The sequence below is a fragment of the Protopterus annectens genome, chromosome 2.part2 (genome assembly GCF_019279795.1).
Source record: "Protopterus annectens isolate FY-2018-M chromosome 2.part2, PAN1.0, whole genome shotgun sequence".
In the NCBI taxonomy this organism is placed as follows: Eukaryota; Metazoa; Chordata; order Ceratodontiformes; family Protopteridae; genus Protopterus; species Protopterus annectens.
In genome coordinates this window covers 882,423,728-882,446,630 of record NC_056730.1, presented here as the reverse complement: position 1 = coordinate 882,446,630, position 22,903 = coordinate 882,423,728, and the positions used below count along the sequence as shown (strand labels likewise).

General features: G+C 40.5%; 1 protein-coding gene across 1 annotated transcript in view; it reads left to right on the top strand.

Moving 5' to 3' along the window:
• Positions 1 to 22,903, top strand: part of EPB41L4A (erythrocyte membrane protein band 4.1 like 4A) — a 2,214,504-nt gene that overhangs the window by 242,471 nt on the left and 1,949,130 nt on the right. The gene's annotated exons all lie outside the window — the stretch shown is intronic.

The window sequence follows — 22,903 nt, the reverse complement described above, 5'->3', positions numbered from 1 at the left end:
TCAGTGGTACTTAAAAAGCTTATGGAGTCAACATTGTCACAGCCTGGAAACGATTCCTATCATTCCTTACCTGCAGCAAGAGTTCCCATTGGTGGGCAGAGGCCTGTCACCAAAACAAGGGACTGTCATTCATTCCACCCCCTGCCACCCAAACCCTGACAACAGACGCATCAGATTATGCTTGGGGGGGGGGGGGCGCATCTGGCAGGGAGATGCATTCAGGGCCAATGGAGCCCAAATCAAGTGCACCTACATTTCAACCAGAAATAGATGCTAGCTGTACAGAATGCTCTGACAGCCTTCAAGGACTATCTTCATCCAGGAAAACTAGTGATAAAGACAGAGACAACACCACAGTTATGTGGTACATAAACAAGTAGGGGGGTACCCATTCCTACCCCCTTTGCAGACTAGCCATGGCTTTGTGGAACACGGCCTTGACTTATCAAATACATCTACAAGCTCAATTCCTGCCAGGAAAGCAAAATACTCTGGCAGATGAACTAAGCAGAAATCTTATGGACCCACACAAATGGAAACTGGATTCACAAATCTTCAGCATGTTGACACGCAAATGGGGGAGCGCAGACATAGATCTTTTTGCCTCACCCAAAAACTATCAGTTGGACAAATTCTGCACAAGAATTCATCACAAAAAAGCTTGGAAAGTGGATGCTCTATCCTTCAGCTGGAAAAACCTATCAGTCTATGCCTTTCCCCCTCTGCCTCTGCTCTCCAAGGTCTTACTAAAAGTCAGACAGGAAAAAACAAAAATTATTCTGATTGCTCCAGACTGGCCTCGCCAACACTGGTACCCACTCCTACTCAATATGGCACACCTTCTTCCGTGGTGCCTTCCTGAGACTCCTTATCTACTGTCTCAGCAGAACTATCAAATTCTGCACACTCAGCTCCAAACTCTGAATCCTGCAGCATGGCTAATCAACTAATTTCACCAGTTACATCTCTCAGCAAACCTGTGATGGATGTAATTTTGGAGGCTAGAAGACCTAGGACTAGAAAATCTTATGCTGAGAAATGGAAAAGATTATGTGCCTGGAACCAGGCACAAGGAATAAGCACAGCAATGCCCAATATTCCTCAGATTCTGCAATATGTAACTGAGATGCTTCACAGGGGCCTATCTTCCTCTTCCATAAAAATCCATGCCTCTGCCATTTCAGCACATTACAACACAGAGCCTCCCCTATTTTCTCATCCCCTGCTAAAGGAGTATCTCAGAGGGGCCAAAAATGTAAGACCTCCCAGGAGAGCACCAACTCATACATGGGACCTCAATTTTGTGTTGTAAAAGCTCACCCTACCTCCTTTTGAGCCAGCTGCTACGGCAGACATAAAGTTTCTCTCTTGGAAGACAGCTTTTCTTTTAGCAGTCACTTCATAGGTTCATAGGTAGGTACTAGGCTATCGGCCCTGGGGCCTATACAAGCCCAGCCAAGAAGGTACCCTGGCTTTTGCCACCCAAGAAAATTATTTTCCTGTGCCACTGTCGAGCAGAGCCACAGAGGTGATCCCCGGGGTGAATTTCCTATTTCCCATCCAATCATCAAGATTTTTCTTGAAGAGTGCTAATAAGGAGCTTTGTTTGATATAGATAGGTAGTTTATTCCAGAGTATGGGAAGTCTCTGGGACAAGAATCTATCTCTCCAGCATGTTCTGTTTATTGTGGTGACAAGGTTTAGGTCCCTAGAGCGTGTAGCTCGGAGGGATTGGGATTTCTTTAAGTGGAGCATGTCCAACAGCTCTAGGTTTGACATAGCTTTGTATGTTAGGCAGAGATCACCTCTGAGTAGGCGATATGCGACGGAGTAAAGCTGGAGTTTTTTGAGATGGTCTGCGTAGGGCATCTGTTTGAGGCCGGTAATCCTCTTTGTGAGGTATTTCTGCAGCCTTTCCAGTTGTTGTAGATGTCTTGTGAGGTACATACCAAAAGGGACGTTGTACTCTATAATGGGTCTAATGAGTGATGAGTAGAGGGGAACAATGACTTTTTTTCTGGATGAGAAGTCATGAGGTGTGCCACATAGAAGGATTTCCTGACTACTGTGGCGATGTGATTATCAAAGGAGAGACTACTGTCCACCTGTGTTCCAAGGTCTCATCACACTTACGGTGTTAAGTATACTACCGCCTATGCTGTACTTCATGGGTACAGAGTTTTTACCAAAGAAGATGACAGTGCACTTTTTGACATTGAGCTTGAGGCCATGGCTTTGACACCAGGCATCTGTCTCAGTGAGGCCCTTTTGTAGGATGTCCACATCATTAGGAGTTTTGAGTATGGCTCGTAATTTGCAGTCATCTGCGAACTTTGTTAGCCAAAGACCTTCTGTGTTAGCCTGTACTTCTGAAAAGTAGATACCAAACAGGAGAGGACCCAGGACTGAACCCTGTGGTACTCCACTTGTCACTGGTCTGAAGTCGGATTTGGAGTCTGCTACTTTCACAGTGTGGGTTCTGTCAGTGAGCCAGTTGGCAACCCATCTTGTGACATAGGGTTTTATACCTAGTTCAGTGAGTTTATCTGTAATTCCAGAGTGGGGGATGGTGTCGAAAGCCTTGGCAAGATCTAGATAGGCTGTGTGAACCACCTTACTCTTGTCTATGGCTTTGGTGACTGCCTCAAAGTCGTCTGTCAGGTTTAGGAGACATGATCTGCCTTTTACAAACCCGAACTGGGTGGGGTCCAGAGTTTGGAGATTACCAATGTCTTTGTTTATGAGTTCCCTGATGATATGTTCCATGGCCTTGCAGACCAGGCTCGTCAGGCTAATGGGGCGGTAGTTCCCAGGGTCCGTGGTGGCTCCCCCCTTGTGGAATGGGATAACCGTCGTGCGCCATTCAGCAGGCACAAAGCCTGAGGAGAGGGTATGATTGAACATGGTACTTAGGTTGGGTGCCAGTTCGTTCTGTAGTTCATGTAGAATGCAGCCTGGGATGTTGTCTGGTCTCATGGATGCTGTGTTCTTGGCTTTGGAGAGTGTGGTTTTTACCTGTGCAGCCGTGATTACAGGAACTTTGCATTCTTCCTGTATAGAGATGGGCTCTTTAAGGGGTGAGAGGGTGGTAAAGTTAGCAATGAACCTATCTGCCAGGATGTTGGCAATATCAATTGGGTCTGTATATTTAGTGCCATTGTGCTGCAACTCAGAGCAGATCTGAGTGTTGCCATTGAGATTCTTGACATAGCTGTCGAATACTTTGTGGTTGTCTTTAGAATCAGTGGCGATTTTGTTTTCATAACTAGCTTTGGAGGATTTTAACAGGGATCGCAGCTTCTTACTGAGGCTGACCAGGGAGCTCCTCCATTCATGGGATTTTACTCTCTTTTGCAACAGTTTCTTCCTTCTGTTGTACAGTTTGTTTATGGCAGGGGACCACCAGATTGGCTTCCTTTTTTTGGAGGATAGCATCTTGGTTCTGTTTGGGATAGCATGATCTATGCACTCATGTAAGTGCTTATAAAGTGCAACTGTGTAGGATTCAGTAGTCATAACTGTATTGTCCATCTGCATGGGTGTTATGAAGTTCACCACTTCTGTCTTAAGAAGCATGAAGTTGGCTTTGGAGAATTTTTTTACCATGGTTTCCTTAATGGGGGGTGGAGCAGGATGTGGATATCTAGGTTAATTAGCTTATGGTCGGATCGGACCAATAAGGTGTTGACTTTAGGTGTGGAACACCGATCACTCATGTTGGTAATGACTAGATCTAGGATATTGTTGCCCCTGGTGGGGGCATTGGAGTTTATGAATTCCAGAAAGCGTTGAGCGAAGGAGTTGTTACATGAGTAGTTTTCCCAGTTAATGGTGGGGTAGTTGAAATCTCCCATTATTAGGGTGTTTGGTTGAACCCTAATATTTTCCAGTACATCAAGAAAAGAGGAGTGGGAATCCTGGGGCATGGTGGGTGATCTGTAGCAAGCTAGAATTTGGATTGCAGTTTTGCCCAGAGTTAGTTGCACTTGGATAACCTCGGCTGCATTATGCTGAGCAACTAGCCTGGAGGTGTGGATATCCTTAATGAATATGGACACACCTCCACATTTGGTGTTCCGGTCCAGGTTACATGGCCGAAAAGTGTGGTATGAGTTATAGCCTGATAGTGCAGGGGTGCTCTCTGGAGCCTTGAACCAGGTCTCAGTCACTGCACAGATATCAATGTTCTCCATTTTAAGGAGTGCCTCGAGTGAGTGCATTTTGAGATTTAGACTTCTAGCATTGAGTAGCATCACCCTCAGTTTTTGCTTGCTTGTTCCTGTTACGGTGGTGAATTTGTCATTTGAACCTTGCCTAAAAAAGGCACTATAGGGGCAGCAAGAACCTTAGCCAATATCCGGAATCCCAAGGGCAACAGGTGCAGGCCATCTCTGGCAAAGCATCGTGGTCTGTCGACCATGTCATCCCAGGCAGACAGATACTGGATCCCTTTAGAATGGCACCAGAAGCTTAGCCAATTGTTGAAGTCAATCATTTTGTCCTTGTACCGCGGCATCATTCTGGGTGATTGCAGAATGCTACTCAGGGCTAGGGTCATACCTGTCTGGGCTACAAGATCGGAGAGCTCTTCCATGTCTCTTTTCATGTAATCCAGGGAGGTACATCTCAGGTCGTTCACACCAACATGGACAATGACAGAGTCATATTTGTACTTGTTGTGGAGTGACCTGAGTGCGTGGGTTATGTGGTGGATCCTGGCACCCGACAGGCAGCTGACAGTAACCTTCTCCTTGTTTAGCCTGGTGAGTGGAACATCAGTGTGCCTGACTATAGAGTCACCTATGACTAGTGTGTTGGGTACGTTGTTTTGCCTTATTGGCTGTGGTTGAGTGGCACAGTGAGTCTGCGGACTATGTGTCATTTGGGTTGTGTTGGGGGTGGAGGTTGCTTGCATTTCTGCTTTGGAGGTCTCTGTTGCTTGAGCAGATTATTATTGAGAGCCTCCGTGAATATTTTTGTGTTTCTATGTGTAGATTTTGGTGGTGTACATTTAGTGAGTCTATGTGATGAGTGGTGTGTGGTGCAAGTGTTTACCTTCTCCTCTTGACTGTCAAGTTCAGTCTTGATTGGAGAGAGCTTTACCTCCAGTTTGGCTAGATAAGTGCATCTCTCACAGGTGGTAGTGTTGGGTGGTAGGAGGATAGGCTTGTCTGTGTACATGAGGCAATTTCTGCATTGCCCCAAGATGCCCAGATTCATCAGATAGACAACAGAGAACACTGGGAGCTGAACCTTGGACATGCCTGAATAAAAAATTATTTTCCTCTAGATAAGTGAGGAAAGTGAGTACAAGAGCTGTTTTTCTCTAAGCAAGTGAGGAAATTAAGTACCAAAACTGTTTTCCTCTAGGTAATGAGGAAGGTTGAGTGCTGTAGTAATTAGTAGGTTATTTAGTGCTTACAAGTTCTGAACAAGTGCTGATCATGAATAAGCAAATTCAAGTGCTAAAACTAAGAATCTGTATCTGGACTAAACTAGTTACAGGAAAGTTGGGAAACAAGTGCAAATGCGGGCTTTTAAATCAGAAAGTTGAGAGAGATGGAAAAACTGCCCAAACGGCCAATAACTACAATTTCTGGGCCAGAACCACTCCTTATGTGGTAGATAGGTTACCTAGTGCTTACCACTCCCACTGATAAGCTAGAAGGCTTCCCCCCAACACAGAAAGCTTGCGGGGGGGGCTCAGAGGCTTGCATACAGTCCTGGATACAGAAAATCTGAATCTGGACTGCACTAGTTACAGGAAAGGTGTATATATATATATATATATATATATATATATATATATATATATATATATACAAAAAGTAGCTAAAACAGCAGTGAAAACAATTCAAATGCAGTGCAAGCTAGCACACTTGAGTATGTAGCAATGTTAGACCAAACAGTTTAAAAAAATGCAATTAAATTAAAAATGATTAAAAACAAGTACAGAAGGAGTCTATTAGGTAGAATGAGGTAGTGAGAATGGACTGGGGGGAGTGTCCAAGATCAATTCTACAGTGGGGGCGGGCAACTGCAAAAACCTACCAACACAGGAATAGGGAGGGTGGGTTTGGGAAAACCAACACGTTCAGCAGAGATCAGAAAAACTATACAGTGACGCAAAAATAACAGTGCACAACTCTGATGTCAGCCAGCAATGATATAAAATTAATCAAACAACAATTACCAGTACACAAGTCTGAAGTGCCAGAAAAATATATTCAGCTCTGTATATCTCCAGATAGTTTGAAGAGCACTCTGTCAGGACGCAGGAAGGCTCCAGCAATGATTCAGCTTGAAGGATTTCAGAACTACAGGCTCTCATGGCAGTGGAGCCTTTTATTATCTTTTATCCAGACAGGGTGGCGCTCAGGACCAATCCATCCTTTATGGCTAAAGTGGTATCTAGTGTGGCTCTTAATCAGACCATTCATCTGCCAACTTTTTTCCCAAATCCACAGAACAAAGGTGAGCGGATTCTGCATTCATTGGATGTACACACAGACAACTAAGGGTCTACTTAAACAGGACAAAATCTCTAAGAAAATCTGAGCAATTACTGGTGGCATTTGCTGCAGGGGCAGAGGGAAAGGCTATTTCAAAGCAGACTATTTCAAAATGGATAAGCCATTGTATTAGTTTCTGCTACATGCTCCACGGTAAACCTGTTCCCAAGGGGGATCAGATCCCAATCCACCAGGGCTGCATCTACGTCTGCAGCTTTTCTCAGAGGGGTTCCTACTAAGAGACATTCTAGAAGCTGCTACCTGGAGCTCAGTTGATACGTTCACCAAACATTACCATTTACCACTCTTCTCTAAATCTAGAGCTGGTTTTGACACTCCTGTCCTGCAGGGCTTTATAGCTGCTCCAAATGCTGTGTAATTCCATCCTCCCAACCATAGCTTTAGGATTCTACCCAAATGTAATGACTGCAACAGTGAAACATGAAGAACATAGTAAAGTTGTGTACACTTACCATAAATGTAGATGTTCGAGTGTATTCACTGTTGCAGTCCAGGTTACCCACCCGCCAGCCCCCTGTTTTTTCTTTTACTATACGTCTTCTTTCTTTTACTATGCTCAAAAGCCTTTTTGGTGTATTTGCTTTTATTTGGAGGTATATTTGTTGTGTTCTAAATTGCATGCATATATATATATATATATATATATATATATATATATATATATTTATATTTATATTTTGCTCCCCATTTGGGGGGCACCTGACATCTGGGGTAAGAAAAACTGATGAAAATGGCGTCGGCTGCATGTTTTATACCCCCGACGACCTGACGTCATGGAAGAAGGGGCACCAACTGACGCAGGACCCAAGACTTTGTTAATTAGGCCGACTGAGGGTAACCTGCCAGTAGATTACCCAAATGTAATGACTGCAACAGTGAATACACTTGAACATCTACATTTATGGTAAGTGTACACAACTGTACTTTATCCTCATTGCCCCTTTCTGGCCTCATCAAGTTTGGTTCCCCACTCTGTGGTCTCATATAGTGTCTTAAATAGACTTTGGATTTGGTTCTGGATCTGATTACGCACCCATCAGAGATCCCTCACCTGGATTTAGTCAGCCTGAAGCTCACTGCTTGGCTGCTCCAATTTCCATGAAAGCCAAGACTCCCCGACTTTCTTCTCCTGTCAAAAATATCCTGATTGCGGCTCCAAGACTTTTACTAGGAAGATCTACTGTAGCAAATGGAAACTTTTTATATGGGCTTCTCAGCATGACCTGGATCCCTTTACGGTGGCAGTTTCTGCCATTTTGGAATTTTTAGCATACATTTTTAATAATGACACTAGCTTCCCTAGTGTTAACCTCCATTTGGCAGCGATTTCTAATTTCCATGTGGGTAAAAAATTCAGCCTCTTTAGCTTCATCTAAACTCTGTAAGGACTTTCTGAATGGTACTTTTCTTCGTTGGCCTCCAGTTAAAGACCCCATGCCTCCTTGGGACCTAACCTTTATTTTGCAGGCTTTGGTTTCTCTTCCATTTGAACCAGCTGCCTCTGTTGATTTGCAGTTTTTATCGTGGAAGACGGCCTTTTTGGTGGCAGTTACCTCAGCCAAAAGGGTTTCTGAGCTTCAAGCTTTATCTATCAAGCTCCCTTATCTAGTTTTTCATAAAGACAGAGTGTCTCTGTGGACCACTCCATCTTTCTTGCCAAAGGTGGCTTCGGAATCGAATATTAACCAGGTCATTAATTTGCTAGTTTTCTTCCCAAATTTCCAAAACAGAGGAGTTACTAGACGTGCATAGGCAGTTGTTTTTGTCTGGATAAAACCAAAAGCTTGCGTAAATTGGATCAGCTTTTTGTCTCATTTTCTAAACCTCACGTGGGAACGCCTGTCTCTAAGGTCACAATTGCTTGCTGGATTTCAGAGTGTATTTGTTTGGCCTATTGAGCTAAAGGTTTGTCTCCACTGGGACATGTCCGGGCGCATTCCACCAGATCAGTCTCTACTTCTGTGGCCTTTTGGTCCAGGGTTCCTCTTGATATCTGCTTTGCTGCTACCTGGTCCTCATCACATACCTTTATTTGTCATTATAAATTGGATCTTCTCTTCAGGAGCAAAACATCTTTTGGCTCAGCCGTGCTCCAGAATATCCTTCCATGAGGATCTCCCAGGTTTTTTGGTAGCTAGGGATTCTGTCCCTCAGATTGCAGATCAAATGAAAACAGCAACTTCAGATAAATAAATTCTGTACTTACCATAACATTCCATCTAAGTTATTGCTTTTCATTTGTTTTCGACCATCCCTCCCTCCATCCCCCTGCCTTTTTTGGGCTGTGTAGTGGACCAGACTGAAGAGATATAGGCCCTTTTGTCCTGGCTAGCTCTGAGTATGTGCTCCTTTAGACGGTTGTACCAGGTTTTATAGGCATGTTTACTATATAAGGTTGGTGCTGTTCTACAACAAACTTGATCTGAGGGGAGGAGGGACAGTGGGGCATTATGGGTAGGGGAGGAACTTAGACTTTGGATCCCATGCTGGAGTATACGGCTTAGTCAGATCCATGCCAAATCCGAGTTCCCTCAGGTTGAAGATAAATGAAAAACAACTCAGATGGAATGTTATGGTAAGTACATCATTTTATTTTCAGTAGCTATAATAACTGACTGCCCCCATACTTCTAACAAAGTACCCTGTAGGGAATTTTTTAAATCTACCGACTTGTTACATTCCCACAAAATATGTTTTCAAGTCCTCCTGACCTTCCCATAAGTCCTCCAGCAATTGCTGTCTCTCACTGGAAAAATTCCCCGTTTACTTGGGGTATAAAAATAACTATGCAAACTCTTCCGTACAAAAATCCTAAACCTGCCAGATTTTGTTGCATAAGTGTGAACCATTCAAACATTCTCTTTTTTATATTTATTACCTTTCCATTTTCAGTTCCCTGTCTTTCTAACTTCTTTGGATTGAATCATATTTATAATGCATTATTTTATATGTCCTGTTAATTATCCCTTTTTACATCAGCTTTTGTTCTAGACTCAGCTGTAAAATGAACTACTCTTTCATTTAACTCTTTCCTATGCCATCCTCTTTGCCTGTACTCTGTTATCAGTTCCTGGTAGAGGAGGCAGTCTCCAATAATCAGTCCAAACTCCCAGTCTATGACTTTCTCTCCCTAGTTATTTGTTTAAAGTACATTGATTCCTTTGGTAATTTTCTCTAATAAACTACATTTCCTTCTTGCTTATAGTCTATACCCCTTCTTGCAGTCATCTGTTGGCAAAACTTTCTTTCTCCATTTCTATGTTGGCTTAGTTCCCAAAATATTTTCTGCTACTTTTTAAATATAATATTCTGTATGGTTGTTGTTATTCACCTTAGGGGGCTTCATCCAAAATCCTACCCTCTTCTGTCCTTATTTTTTAAACCCTCCCCTTCCACCTTGATGTATTGGCTTTTGCTTGTGTTATGTATGTGAGTCTTAACTGTGTAGCCCTTCAAATCTGGTAGTCCTAAAACACCCTATTCTGTGTGGAAAAATAACCTATCCCACTTAACCCTTGCCCTTTTCCCCACCCAGGCAGATTCCTTCAGTTTATTAATTGTGGTCTACTGCTTCTCTTCTGGTTCATAAAAATATGCCTGGTCTTTTAATATTATTAAATGGACTAAAAACATTTGCACTGTTTGTAGCTTCCTGTCCATTTCCATAGTCGGAAGAGCTTCCCGCATCCAGTTATTGCATTACCTTTTATTTAGTGTCTCCCCTCATAACCTTAGCTGCCATGAAAGAATCTGGTTCAATACATACACCTAAATACTTTATTTTAGCATGTCCTCATAGACGGGTATTGGTGGACCAGTTCACATAGTTAGTCTCTTCAAATACAGCTTGTCAGAGAGGAACCCTCCTACCTCGATTCTTGTCTGTGACCCTTCATACATCTTTCTGATTAACCCCATTATTCTATCAGGAAATGCAGATGCTGCCATTGTCCTCTTTGTAAAATCCCAACAATGCCTTTTCTACATCAACGATCAGCAACAATAGTAGGGTCTTCTTACATTCTACTTCCCTCTGGGTCGTCATCATTTTGTCAATGTTTTTAAATGTTTGTCTTCCTTCCACAAAGCCACATTGTTCCATATCTATCAGGTTTAGCGATACCTTAGCCATTATCTTAGCTAGTATAGACATAAACACTTTATTATCTTTGTTCAAAATTGAAATTGGTCCATATGAAGCTGGGTTTCAAGGGTTATTCCCTCTTTGGTTAGTACAACCACCATACCTTTCTTCCAAGATGCTATTACTGTCCTGTGTTTTATTTATGCATCTATTTATTTATTTATTCATCCTTTATCAACTGGGTTAGTAACACTAGACTAGTAGCCTCCTTTCAGGAGAGACCCAAGGTGGTATTTATACTGTTTGGGGAAATTTGGGTAGGGCATTGGGGAACTTCCTGTATTCTTTTTGATGGACGCCATGGGATCTTTTACATCCACTTGAGCTAGCACCAATTCAAGCAGGTGGAATCTCAGTTTAACATTTCATCCGAAAGACAACACATTCAGGAGTGCAGCATCCCCCCCTTATGCTGGACTGCAGTGTCAGGAATCGCTCTACCTAGTTTGGGAATAGAACTCACAGCCTTCTGCACCAAGGACAGGTGTGCTACCTGTTGCACTACTTACACTGAGTGTTAAGGAAAATAGTATTAAGAAAAAGACAGTAGGGCTGTGATGTTGCTATTATTTAAGTTAAGTATTTTTAACAGAGACAGATATTTCGCATTTCTGTGGAAGTGACAGTGTTACACAAAAGTAAAGTAAAGGATTGTTTCCCTAGTGTTGGACAGTGGTTTCATATATAGGATGATTGATGAGACAGGAGAGAGGAACAGCAGCTAGATTTATGTGCTTAACTAGCAGATTGTCACTATTTTTGATAGATAAGATAAGTTTGATAGAGTAGTTGTTTGTAAGACTGATACGAGTATTGTGGGGTTTTTTGTGTGCCATGTTTTCCAAGCCTTATCTCTTTACTGCATTAGTTGTTTTGTTTCTGATTTTAGCCAAGGTACAGGATTAGAGCTAGTCATAATTGTTTTAAGTGGGGAATTAAGAATATTAAGGAAAACAGAGTTGAATTTGGCCTTTGGCTTGATCCAGTGGAAAATGTTTGAGGGATGATCAAGTACATTGTGCTTGGAACAGTATAAGGGAACTAGAGTGAAAGCTCTTTACATTTCAAGAAGGGACTCAGAAATACAAGGATATAATTGACATGATAATCGAGAAAAGTTGGCTTTATTTGCAGATGATATTATTTTGTACCTGATAAAAATAGAAAAGGATATTTCCGTGTTGTGGAACATTCTGGGAAAGTTTCAAGTCTTTTCGGGATAAAAAATTAACGAAGATAAGACAGTAGCTGTAAACTGTTTACCCACACACAAACTGGTTCAGCAAAACCCATATTTATGGAGACTTGATAAAATGAAATACTTAAGTCTATGCATTAAAAAGGATTCCATTATGGAAGCTAAGGATATGTGGGAAGAGATTAAATAAAAGATGATAACAACTGAAAACTGGAAGGTCTGTTTTATGGATACGGATAGCAAGATACAAGCAGTAAAACTGTTTTTGCCCCTTTAGTTTTATAGACAGGTCAGGCATATTTTTATCAACCAGAGGAGACATTGTGATAGCAGCTAATAAAGAGTTGAAGGATTTTTTATCTGAGAGGGAAAGAGGGCAAGAGTCAAGTAGAATAAGTTGATTCTTCTGACAGAACAAGGAGTTTTAGGATTACCTGATTTAAAGGGGTATTTCAGAGCTACACAGTTAAGGCTGTTCTACAAATCACAAGCAGAAAGCTATAATTCAAAGTGGAAATGGATGATGATGAGACAGGGTGAGGCTCAAGAAATAAGGAGAGACTGGGATTTTAGATGCACATCCTTAAGGAGAACAGCAATAATCATACGGATTGTTCTATTAATAGATTAGCAGAAAGTGTTCTACAAACTAAGCTAACACAAGAATATAGAAAGGAGATTCTGCTAATAGGGATGACTGCAGTTAGGGGTACAGAGACTAGGCAAGAGGTGTATGGAATTTACAGGAGAAAAGTGGTATAGGAACCAAGGTATTGGGAACAAATAATTAGAGAGGGAAAGGTAACAGAACAGAAAGATGCCAAGAATTTATTTGGACTGCAGGCTAAATATTGCCTTCCCTATCAAAGACTGATATCAGAGTATAGGGAAAGAGAAAGGAATAGGAGGATCCTAAGTAAAAGTCTAGCACAGGTAGAATTTTTAGTAGAATCTAGAACAGACGATGGTATTAAAAAGGGATAATTAGAAGGGGATATATAATATTGCTTGATAACTATGGGAATCAGAGGAGTTTAGAAAGGATTGGGAAGAGAGACTGGATAAGCAATTCACAAAGAAAACAATGGGGGGATATATGTATGGCTTCCAAATATGCAGCAAAGTCTAGAAGATTTAGGATCTTTGCTTGGAAATGTTTGCATAGGTATTTTTATATCCTAAGCAGACTCCAAGGAATTTTTTGTCTGGTAGATTGCAAATGTTGGAGGTGTGAAGAGGAAGAAAGAGGTAACTGAGAACATATTTTTTGGAGTGCAGTTAGTCGGCAGACTTTAAAAAAAATTCCTGCAGACTACTCTGTTAGAAGTACTGAGTGAACAAATTGGTATAACTAAGGAGATTATTTTTTGAGCTGTGTTACAGAATCAGAATTGTCTAGACATAGTAAGACATTGTTGGGTTTAATTTTGGTGGCTGCCTAAAGCAGTTACTAGAAAATGAAAATTAAAGTCTAAACCAACCATACTAGAAGTAGTGAATATAGTAACAGCGATAAAAGATCTGGAAGTCAGATCTTTAAAAAAGGGTGGGAGCAAGTTACATAAAAAATGGGAATTGTGGGAACAATACATGCAGAATAATGTTTTGGAGGAGAAATGAGGTTTAAGGGAAGGCAGGAATTGAATGAGCTATGTAATGTTCAATTGTCAATGACCTTACAGAAGATTATGTGAGATGTATAATGTTTGCAACTGAAAATATGTCAATATGGTTTGTTTTCATTCATATACATGTATGATTGCCTATGCCATAAGTGATAATTCTCTAGACCTTTCCCACTACCGTTTGTGCTTTACCTTTTTCTGCTAGCCTTTACTTGAGTAAACCATATCTATGCAGTATTCATACATTTTCCTTTCTTAATCTACCTTTCATCTCTCAAGGAATTTTAAATGTTAAGTATTGAAAATGTCTCAGCTAGTTTGTTTATAGAGTGGTATAACTTTGTTTATTTTTCATATACAGTAATTTGAGTGGCAAAAGTCACTAAAATCAATGTAAATTTGCAGTATAACTTTACTGCTTATTGTTACTTTTTCAGATTATTCCATATATTGTAATCTTCTGTTGTTGTGAAAGTCTCTGTAATCTATGTAAATTTTTAATTTTGCTATCTGTTTCCGGAGCTTTTCTCCCTGGGCCTTTGCTGAAAATGGGCACTTAACCAGTTGGACTCTCCTGGGAAACAAATATCAAATAAATAAAATAAGTAATTCATTCAGTAAAGATGTTTCTTGTGTAAAAAAAGAGATTGTTTACATTTCTAACTTGATTAATATGTATAGATTTGTAATCTTAGCTACTGTTACTCAAGGGTAATAGCTGCTAGCTCAGCTATTAAAATACTTGCTAGTCTTTATGGCACCAATGATGTAAGTGTTGTACCATTTAACTAAATACTTAATTTCATTTTGAATTATAACTGTTTACTACTATTGTTAAACAAAACCTACCTATACTTCTTGTAACTTGTAATTAATTGTTTTTATTGTGGAGCTTTTCTCCCCGGGCCTCCGCTGAAAAAGGACCTGTGTCCAGTCGGATTTTCCCAGTCAACAAATGTAAATAAATAAAATAAGTAAATAATAATATGTTGTTCCTTTAATGAATTACAAATGTTGGAAATGGTTACTTAATATGTCTGGAAGAGTGCCTAATGTATTTACTTTGTCTGGGTTGTTGGTTAAAATTCATTCAAAAAGTGGTGTATTTGTTGGTTGTTGTATGAAATGTAGTAGGAGTTTTAATCACTTTAGTAAAGCCAAATTAGTTGACTTTAATAGCACAGGAGTTGGCATAGGGATTTTTGGTTAAGCTTTAAATGGTGACTAAGATTTCTGCATTAGAGAAAGCAGGTATCTTGTGTGGGCATGGTGTAATAGGTGGATTGAGTATAGTAATGCTACATAAACACCTTTTCTACTTGTGCACCATAACAAATTATATTGTAATGGGGGTAGTATTGTCTTTAATGTTTGTGGCTTTAGTCAGGTTTTGGTGACAGCTGTAGTGTGTGGACAGTATGAGGCATGGAGCTTTATGATTTTATTGCATATGCTATGGTTGCTGATGTGATGACCCACCACTGGACCAGTGATCACGGAGCCTCAGTCCTCACCACTGGCACTAGTGGGGGATGTACAGTGGGAGAATGACAGGTACAGACACAGTATTTCAATATGCAGCTCTGTACATCAAGTGCAATTTCCCCTTAAGAGTACACAGAGATCACAGTCAGTCAGGGGCTGGTTTCTCTCTCTTTCTCCAGATCCCCAGTAAGATTGCCCTCTGGCACAGCTATAGAGTTGAGTCCTTAGCCAGGCTTCCAAGCCAAGTCCTCCAACACTCTGTCTGTCCAACCAGTGTTTTGTGCCCCTGCCCAAGTAGCTGACACACATACTCTTGGAGATTTGTTTTACACACACAGACACGCGCGCACACACACACACACACACACAGCTGGGAATGGCTGGCACAAGTTTACTAGCTATGCCCCCTTCTGCCCAGAATATAAGGTAGTTATCACTGCCACCAGAACCCCTTATCAGCTACTTTAAGGCTGTTAACAAAGGGTGTCCAAACTTAACTGTGAAATATTAATACCAAAACAAAGGATAGTTTGAACAAGAGCAAGGCCATTAGGAGTGGCCTGCACAGTGTCACCAAGTAAATATGCAAGTACTCTCAAAACTTAAGTATTTCTACACAGATCAGCCACAATGAAAAGTTTAAATATGTTTAATAATAAATAATAAAAGAACAAGACAATACTAAATATATATTCACAGTGGCATCAGAGTTCAAAATCACAGGAAATATTTAAAACAACATTGCAGGACAGTCTCAAATAAAGAAAGAAAAATATCTAAACTAAACTCAATTATATTCCTGACTGAATCTAAGAGAATTACTATAACCTAAGAACTTACTAATAGAGCCAGACAGATGTAGTGACTGATCTTCTAGTTGTTGTCAGGTCCAAGACAGAATACTCTGTCTCACTAAGAGACTTCTCAAATTAATATCTCAAATATTACTGCTGGGTAGCTTGCAGAATGACATCACTTCTTGTCATCTGACTGTAGTTGCCAGGCAAGACCCCCACTGCTGGAAGCTGGCAGCATTTAGCATCTACCAGTGAAAATACATAGACCTCAGAGCTTTGTAAGATGCTGGAAGTCCTAAAACAATTGCATTCCTTTATGCTTTCTACACTAGTAATTAATTCACCCTAAAGACAATACAGAAAGCTTCTCAGCACTGAATCTGTGTTTCTAGCTGCATTGAAAACTGAAATATACCATCTTTTATGGCTCCCTATTATGCTGTCGCAGATGCAGGTTGTCGAATGCGTCTTTGTCAAACTGAAAAGCGCAAAAAGGCAAAATAGCGAAGTGGCTTTTCAGCGAATCCCTGGGAAAGAATTTGTTTGGCCGCTTTCGCTACTTTGCCTTTTTGGCACTGTAGTGCGATATCAGCGTTGGTATATTTAAGTAGGGGGCACAGCCCCCCATGTCGGGGAGTGTGGGGGAGAAGCCCCTCACATTATGTAATGTTTTACTTTTTTTTTGTTTCGTAACACCGATTTTTTTTCCCTTAGGGAAAAAATCACTGTTCTGAGGGTGTCGATCGCTCTTCTGAGCGTGCGATATCATAATATCAACCCTCTTTTATTGTGTAGCCTATAAATTTAATTTCAACTGTTTTCCTAAAATTAGTTACAATAGTGCATGTACATTTCTGTTTTCTTCCAGTAAAGCACACTGTGGATGCATTTCAAACACAAGCACTTTATAAAAATACCCTTTCAGCACATGTCTGCACAAACCAGTCTGACATACACATGATATACAGTTCTTATACAGTTGTAACACAAGCATCTTATATAAATCATGTCGATATTCACCAATGACATATAATTATTTACAAAATTCCAGCTAGCTGTGCTGGCAATATCTCTTTTACAGATGGTATTGAAGAAGGGATGTATGGTATTTGTGGAGTGGCCATTACAGGTAGAGTGGTTTAATACTTTACCGTTGCACCACAGGTTTGTCAGGAGCAACTGATATGACTACTACTTTACTGCTATAGGTATTGGTTTCTTTCTCATGGCCAAATTTGGAACACAGACACGGTGTGCCATTTCAGTTAAAAAATCATGCTGTGAATACAAGTGCAGTGGCTTATTTGTGCAGTCTGTTCCTTCCAGCAGCAGAATATCTCTGGTTTTCTTTCTGTGCTTTGCCTTCTAGCTCTTCTATTTTTTTGAAACAGTTCTTCTTGAGAACTCTCACGTTTAGTCAGCGTTTCCCCCTCACATTTGGTCAGTGTTTCCTTGATTTCAGCCTCTGATTTGTACAGTTCTATCAGCTCATCTGAATAGCTACTTAAATCTAGTCTTTCCAGTGTTTTGTCATTTTCTGCTTGTATTTCTGCAGTGTGTCGCTTATTTTAAATACTCCTGAACACATTTGATTTATTTTTCCTCTAAATTACTGCAAGCCATCTCCTGTGCTGAGGCTAAAGCCTGATGTACTTTTTGCTGAACAGCTGCAAGACTCTCCCCAATACATTTTTTTTCTCCTTTTCTAGTTGATGTTCTCTTAGTATCTCTGTTTGCTGATATCCAGGCAGTGCAGTGACTAACCAGTAACTGAATTGTACCCAAATGAATGTTTTTTTGCTGGTTATTTTCCAGAGTTTCTGTTTTCACACTGGGAGAGCTTTAATCAATCTGTTGATCAGTGTGCAGCCATCTTAGAAGTCAGCCGGCAGATGTTTGCACTGAAAAATGATATTGTTATTAAGATTGCTGTAATATTTTTTCATGTCTTCATCACAGTTTGTATATCTATTTTTTTTTCTTATGGCTGTTGCTCTTCTTGTCTTCTTGTAGCTGAATCATTACTATGTTTGCATCACTTTTGGTCTCGTCTATATTTTGTTATGATATTGACTGTCTTAGTGACACTGTCTTTCCTGACATCTTTTTCATAGCATTAACCCTTTGACAGAGACTGGAGGACTGTTAGCTGCCTGAGTGGTGTACTTCTTATGAGGTAATCTGGATTGGTGGTTTAGTGGCTATGACTTTATGACTTTAAGTTCTAGGATCCACTGTTCATTCCTGACCTCTGGTTTACTGCCTTAATGAAATGTGCATGTTTAATCCACATCTGCATATTTTTTTCCTTATAAATTGGTTTCCATAAATGTTCTAAGACTATTTTGCTTGGTTAGCTACTCTAAACTCCATACATGTACTCCATTTACCTTTGCCCTCCTGGCAGGTTATGGCTTGAAATGAAGTTGTAAAGGACCATTTCACTTAACTAATTAAAATAAATGGTGTTTGGATTACACTGGAGCCAACTGACTGCAGTTTGTAGGAGTTCATACTGGTACTGTTGAACATGGCACTGCATATTTAGAAATAACGAAGAGGAGTTAGCTGTTAGAACTTGTCAGACACCCCCTGCACATATATTTACAGAGTGTGATGTAATGTGATTTGGAGTTGTATGTATGGGACTATGTAAGTGCAACATCCTTTTGACTGAGCAGGAGAAGAGTGTCTTTCAACAAATGTTTTAATACCACAACTCTCTTAGTGACTGCATTTATATTCATTGTCAGTGCTATGATGGCAAATTGCTCTTTATTGTTAGCTGCTAACTAAAGCATGCCCCAGTTCATACAGCTGGTATCATAACTATCTGGTAGAGTGGTGAGTCAGGCAAACAATCATATCTGCCACCATACTATATTTGTGTTTCTGGGTTCTAGATGTGTGTTTGCATTTTGGTTGCATTAAGTTAGTTTTAGGTGTAATAAATAACTTGATTGGCAAGTGAAATAGATGTATTTTGTTGCCTCAAATCACTTGAATGTCTGGTTAGTTGTTAATTGTGTGCGTTCTTTGTGGAGTCTGTACATCTTCCCTGTGTCTTCATGGGTTTTACCAGATGCCTACATTTCCTTACACATCCCAAAGGCATACTGTAGGTGCATTAGCAGTCCTCCAAATTGCCTGGACTTTGACATGTGCAAGTGAGTGTGTGTATATGTTTCCTGGAATAGACTGACATCTTATTGGAGATTAGTTTCTTGCCTTGTACCCACTGACTACCAGGACAGACTCTGACTCCTGTATGACATTGACTTAGATAAAGCAGGTAATTAGAGAATGAATGAATAGAAGAAATCAGTGGATGGATGGCTGATTAATTTGCATAGTTTTCTCACAACCCTTACTTTTTTAGATTATATTCTATCAATATACTGTATTTGCATATGGGTTATGCTGGGAATTACTTGTGTGGCTGTTCATGGGGTAACCAAACATCAAAGCCTTAAATTAGACAATCCCTGCGTAATCCATTAACATTATTATTCAAGGGTGCATATTGGCTGTCTTAGTGACACTCTTCCCTGAGGTATATGTGTGTGTGTGTGTATTTGTCTGGGTTTCTTTTTTTATTGTATGTAAACAAATTAAAAATAAAACATATATTGTAAAAGACATAATCATGAAAGCAAAGTATTATGCTTGGATTCATTTTTACTGAAACTTTGTTAATTTTATGTCTTATTTTATTTACTGTTTGTAAACCTGCCCCAAAACATATGTATAGATATGTACATAGTTGTAGGCCAGGATTTAGAAATAAATAGCATAATGCATTATTTGAAATAGCATGGTCAGTGGAAGTGTGTAGGGTCTAATATAGAGACATAATAAAGTGATCTTACTACCTGGGAAAATAGTACAATTAGCATAATATACAAATTACCCTATAATGACATACAGATGAGTGACATTATGGAAAAGAGATAATTAGAAATAGTAGATGGTGGTAAACAGTGGTGCCGCATTTCAGAAATGTATAATAGTAGTGTGATGAGAGTCTTTGAGGAGAGTTTATGTACCATAATTTCCAAGTGAACAGAGAGAGAGGGAGACTATGATAAGATACTGAAGTAGTATCTGTATTAGCTCCTGAGGGATGTACAGAGTACCAGTCACAGAAGGCAGTCTCAACCATCCTTGGTACATAGAATTCCCAGCATCCATCAGGAGAAATGGTGGGTGTTTGACTGACATCTGCCTCATGAATCTTATACCAGCTCCTTGATGACATGCTGCAGAATATGGAGAAATATATGAGCTTCAGTCAGATCTCAGAGAAGATAAACACAACTGTGACGTCCCCACACTGGAGCAGTAGTTAGGGAGCCTGGAGAGGGACATGCACTTGGAATACAAATGGACACACTCAGTATTTCCAGATGCAGGTCTCTGCATCAAGCACAATTTCCCTTAAGAGCACACAGGTTACATACTCAGCCCAGGGTTTGGGTGTCTGTATCTGCCTGTCCTGTCTATATCTGCCTCTCCCCCCGGACCCCAGTAAAGCTCCCCACTGGCAGTGTGAAACCAGTGCTTTGTGTACCTGCCCAAGTAGCTGACACACACACACACACACTTGAGATTTAATTTTCACACACTCACACACACACACACCTAGGAAAGGCTGGCAGAGATTACCCACTGTACCAACTTTGCGCAGACTATAAGGTACATTCACTGCCATCAGTCAGTTACTGTAAGGCTCTTAAAAGGGTACCCAATTATGCTGAGTGAAGTTAATATTAATACAAATGGTAATGTTGACCAAGCAACAAGCTTTTCAGGAGTGGCCAAAGTTATCACCAAATATGTGCAAATACCCTCAAAGGTTAAATATTTTCCAAAAAGGACTAGCTACAGTGAAAAGTTTAAATATATTTAGTAATTAATAGTAAAAAAACAAGAAAATACTAAATGTATATTTACAGTAAACCACAGAGTTCAAATCACAGGGAATATTGACAATAACATTAATGGGCAGACTCATACAAATAAAGAAAAACAATGTCTAAACTAGGCTTCACTGTATTCCTGACTGAATCTAGGAGAATTACTAACCCCTAATAACTTACTTGATAGAGCAAGGCACCATGAAATACGTGAGCAGTCTTTCTAGTCAAGTTCCCCAAAACAGAATACTCAATATTCAGAGATTACTCCCTGTAAAATATAATATCAAAGATGGCTTGAAGAATGAACTCTTCTGGTCACCTGCCTCTAGGTTCTTACAGTATCCCCTTTGAAGCTGAGACAGGAATTTAGCATAGATGGCTACAATACACATCTAAATGTTTATTGCAGTGCCTGGGGCTTTTCCTCTTTTTACAGAGCTAATGAACAAAGGCTTCTTCCAGACCCAGCGTCTCCAGCCCTGTTTAGCAATGTCGTGTGCATTTTAATGGTCTAATGATTCATTTAACATTTCCCTTATTTTTCTTAAAGTAAGCCAGATGGTTAACATCTGCTGTTCCTGTATCCTCTGTTAAAACATATACATTTAATTCAGTTACTGTAATACATGTACATTTCTTTTTATTATAGCAGGGTGCACTGTTGATACATTTTAACACAGGCAAACTTCACAAATACATTTTCAGCACAAGCATCTGTACAAATCAGTTTGATATACAAATGACATATAATTATTTACAAAATTCCAGCTAGCTGTGCTGGCACAAGTCAAGCATCCACTGCCCTACTTCTGGCATGGCTGGCAGTACCTTCTGTCATCACAACTGTGCATCATTCTGTGATGTAGCTCATTTCCGTGAGATTGTTGCACAACATGGTGTTACACAGGCGGCTAAAACAGGGGACTGCCTTTAGAGAGCCAGAAAGACAGATTGGAGCCAGCATTGGGGAGGTGTTGGGTAAGGGTCATGGTTGTAACCAGCTGCAGGGGGCCCCCACATTAGTCTGATGCAGTTGCAGTACAATACAGCACAGGCAAAGACGCAGCATCTTCTCCATAAATATGGGCCATACTAGAGACGACAAAGATTAACACTAATGCATGCAGTACTACACTCAGACTATGCAGTACAGTGCACTGACTAGCCACAGTGTGTACCAGACATTACACACAACGCATGTAGCACAGTGGTGTGTGTGTGTGAGGCACAGTTATCATTTGCACAGGTCAGGTGGAGCACAATGACTGGTCAGCCAATGGCTACATAGGTGTTAGAGGGGTTGAATGGGGGATTTGGGAGTGGGAAAACAGTATAGAAAAGGGGTGAAGCTTCCTGAGTGGTAAGTGGCCAAATGTTATTGGCATTTGCACAGTACTGGTGTCAAGGGACTCATCTGCAGCAGATGATTGAGCACTGCTTGGACATGGATATGCTATGGATCACAGGTGGGAATGATGCAGACTGTGGATTTCCTTGTTATTGGAGTATTCCCTTCATGGAATTGCACTGCCAGCAACACTCACTGAGAGGAATGAGATGGAACTGTGCTATTATGACTGTCCGGTCATTTAATGTGGATGACTGCCATGGATGGTACAGCTGTGTGGGTGGCCCTATCATGCCATACCAGGCTCACCATTAGTAGTTAGCATTGAGGAAGTGACTACCTTACCTGTGGGATGCACCCACATTGGAGACAGATAAGCAATAGTCATGGGTATATAAGGGTCATGGTGACAGAACCAGGAAACCACATGTAGTGTGCAGTAGCTGATAAGTGACTGTCAAATGACCTGAGTGGGTAGGTGTGCTCTCTGTCCCTATGATCCATAGCTGTATGCAGGCATTGTAGACCATTGTGTATGTTGTCACACATGTCACACAGTACGCAAATCATATTTGACTTTGCATTGATTGCATCTCGGTATGCTTGGATCACACTGACCTGCACATCTGTTGATTTATGTCCAGTATGACCATTGCCTACTGCTGTTGTGTAAGCCTTTATTATGCCTTTTGGTTCATTCCTCCTTTGAGCAGCATGTTTTTATGTCTTTCTCCTGATTATCTGTAGGATCAGCATCCCTTCTTCCCTTGAAGTCAGATTTTCTTAAACTCTTATTGATACCATGTTCCTGCTGTAGTTAGAGCCACTTATTAGATCTAATGTCTAATTTAGTA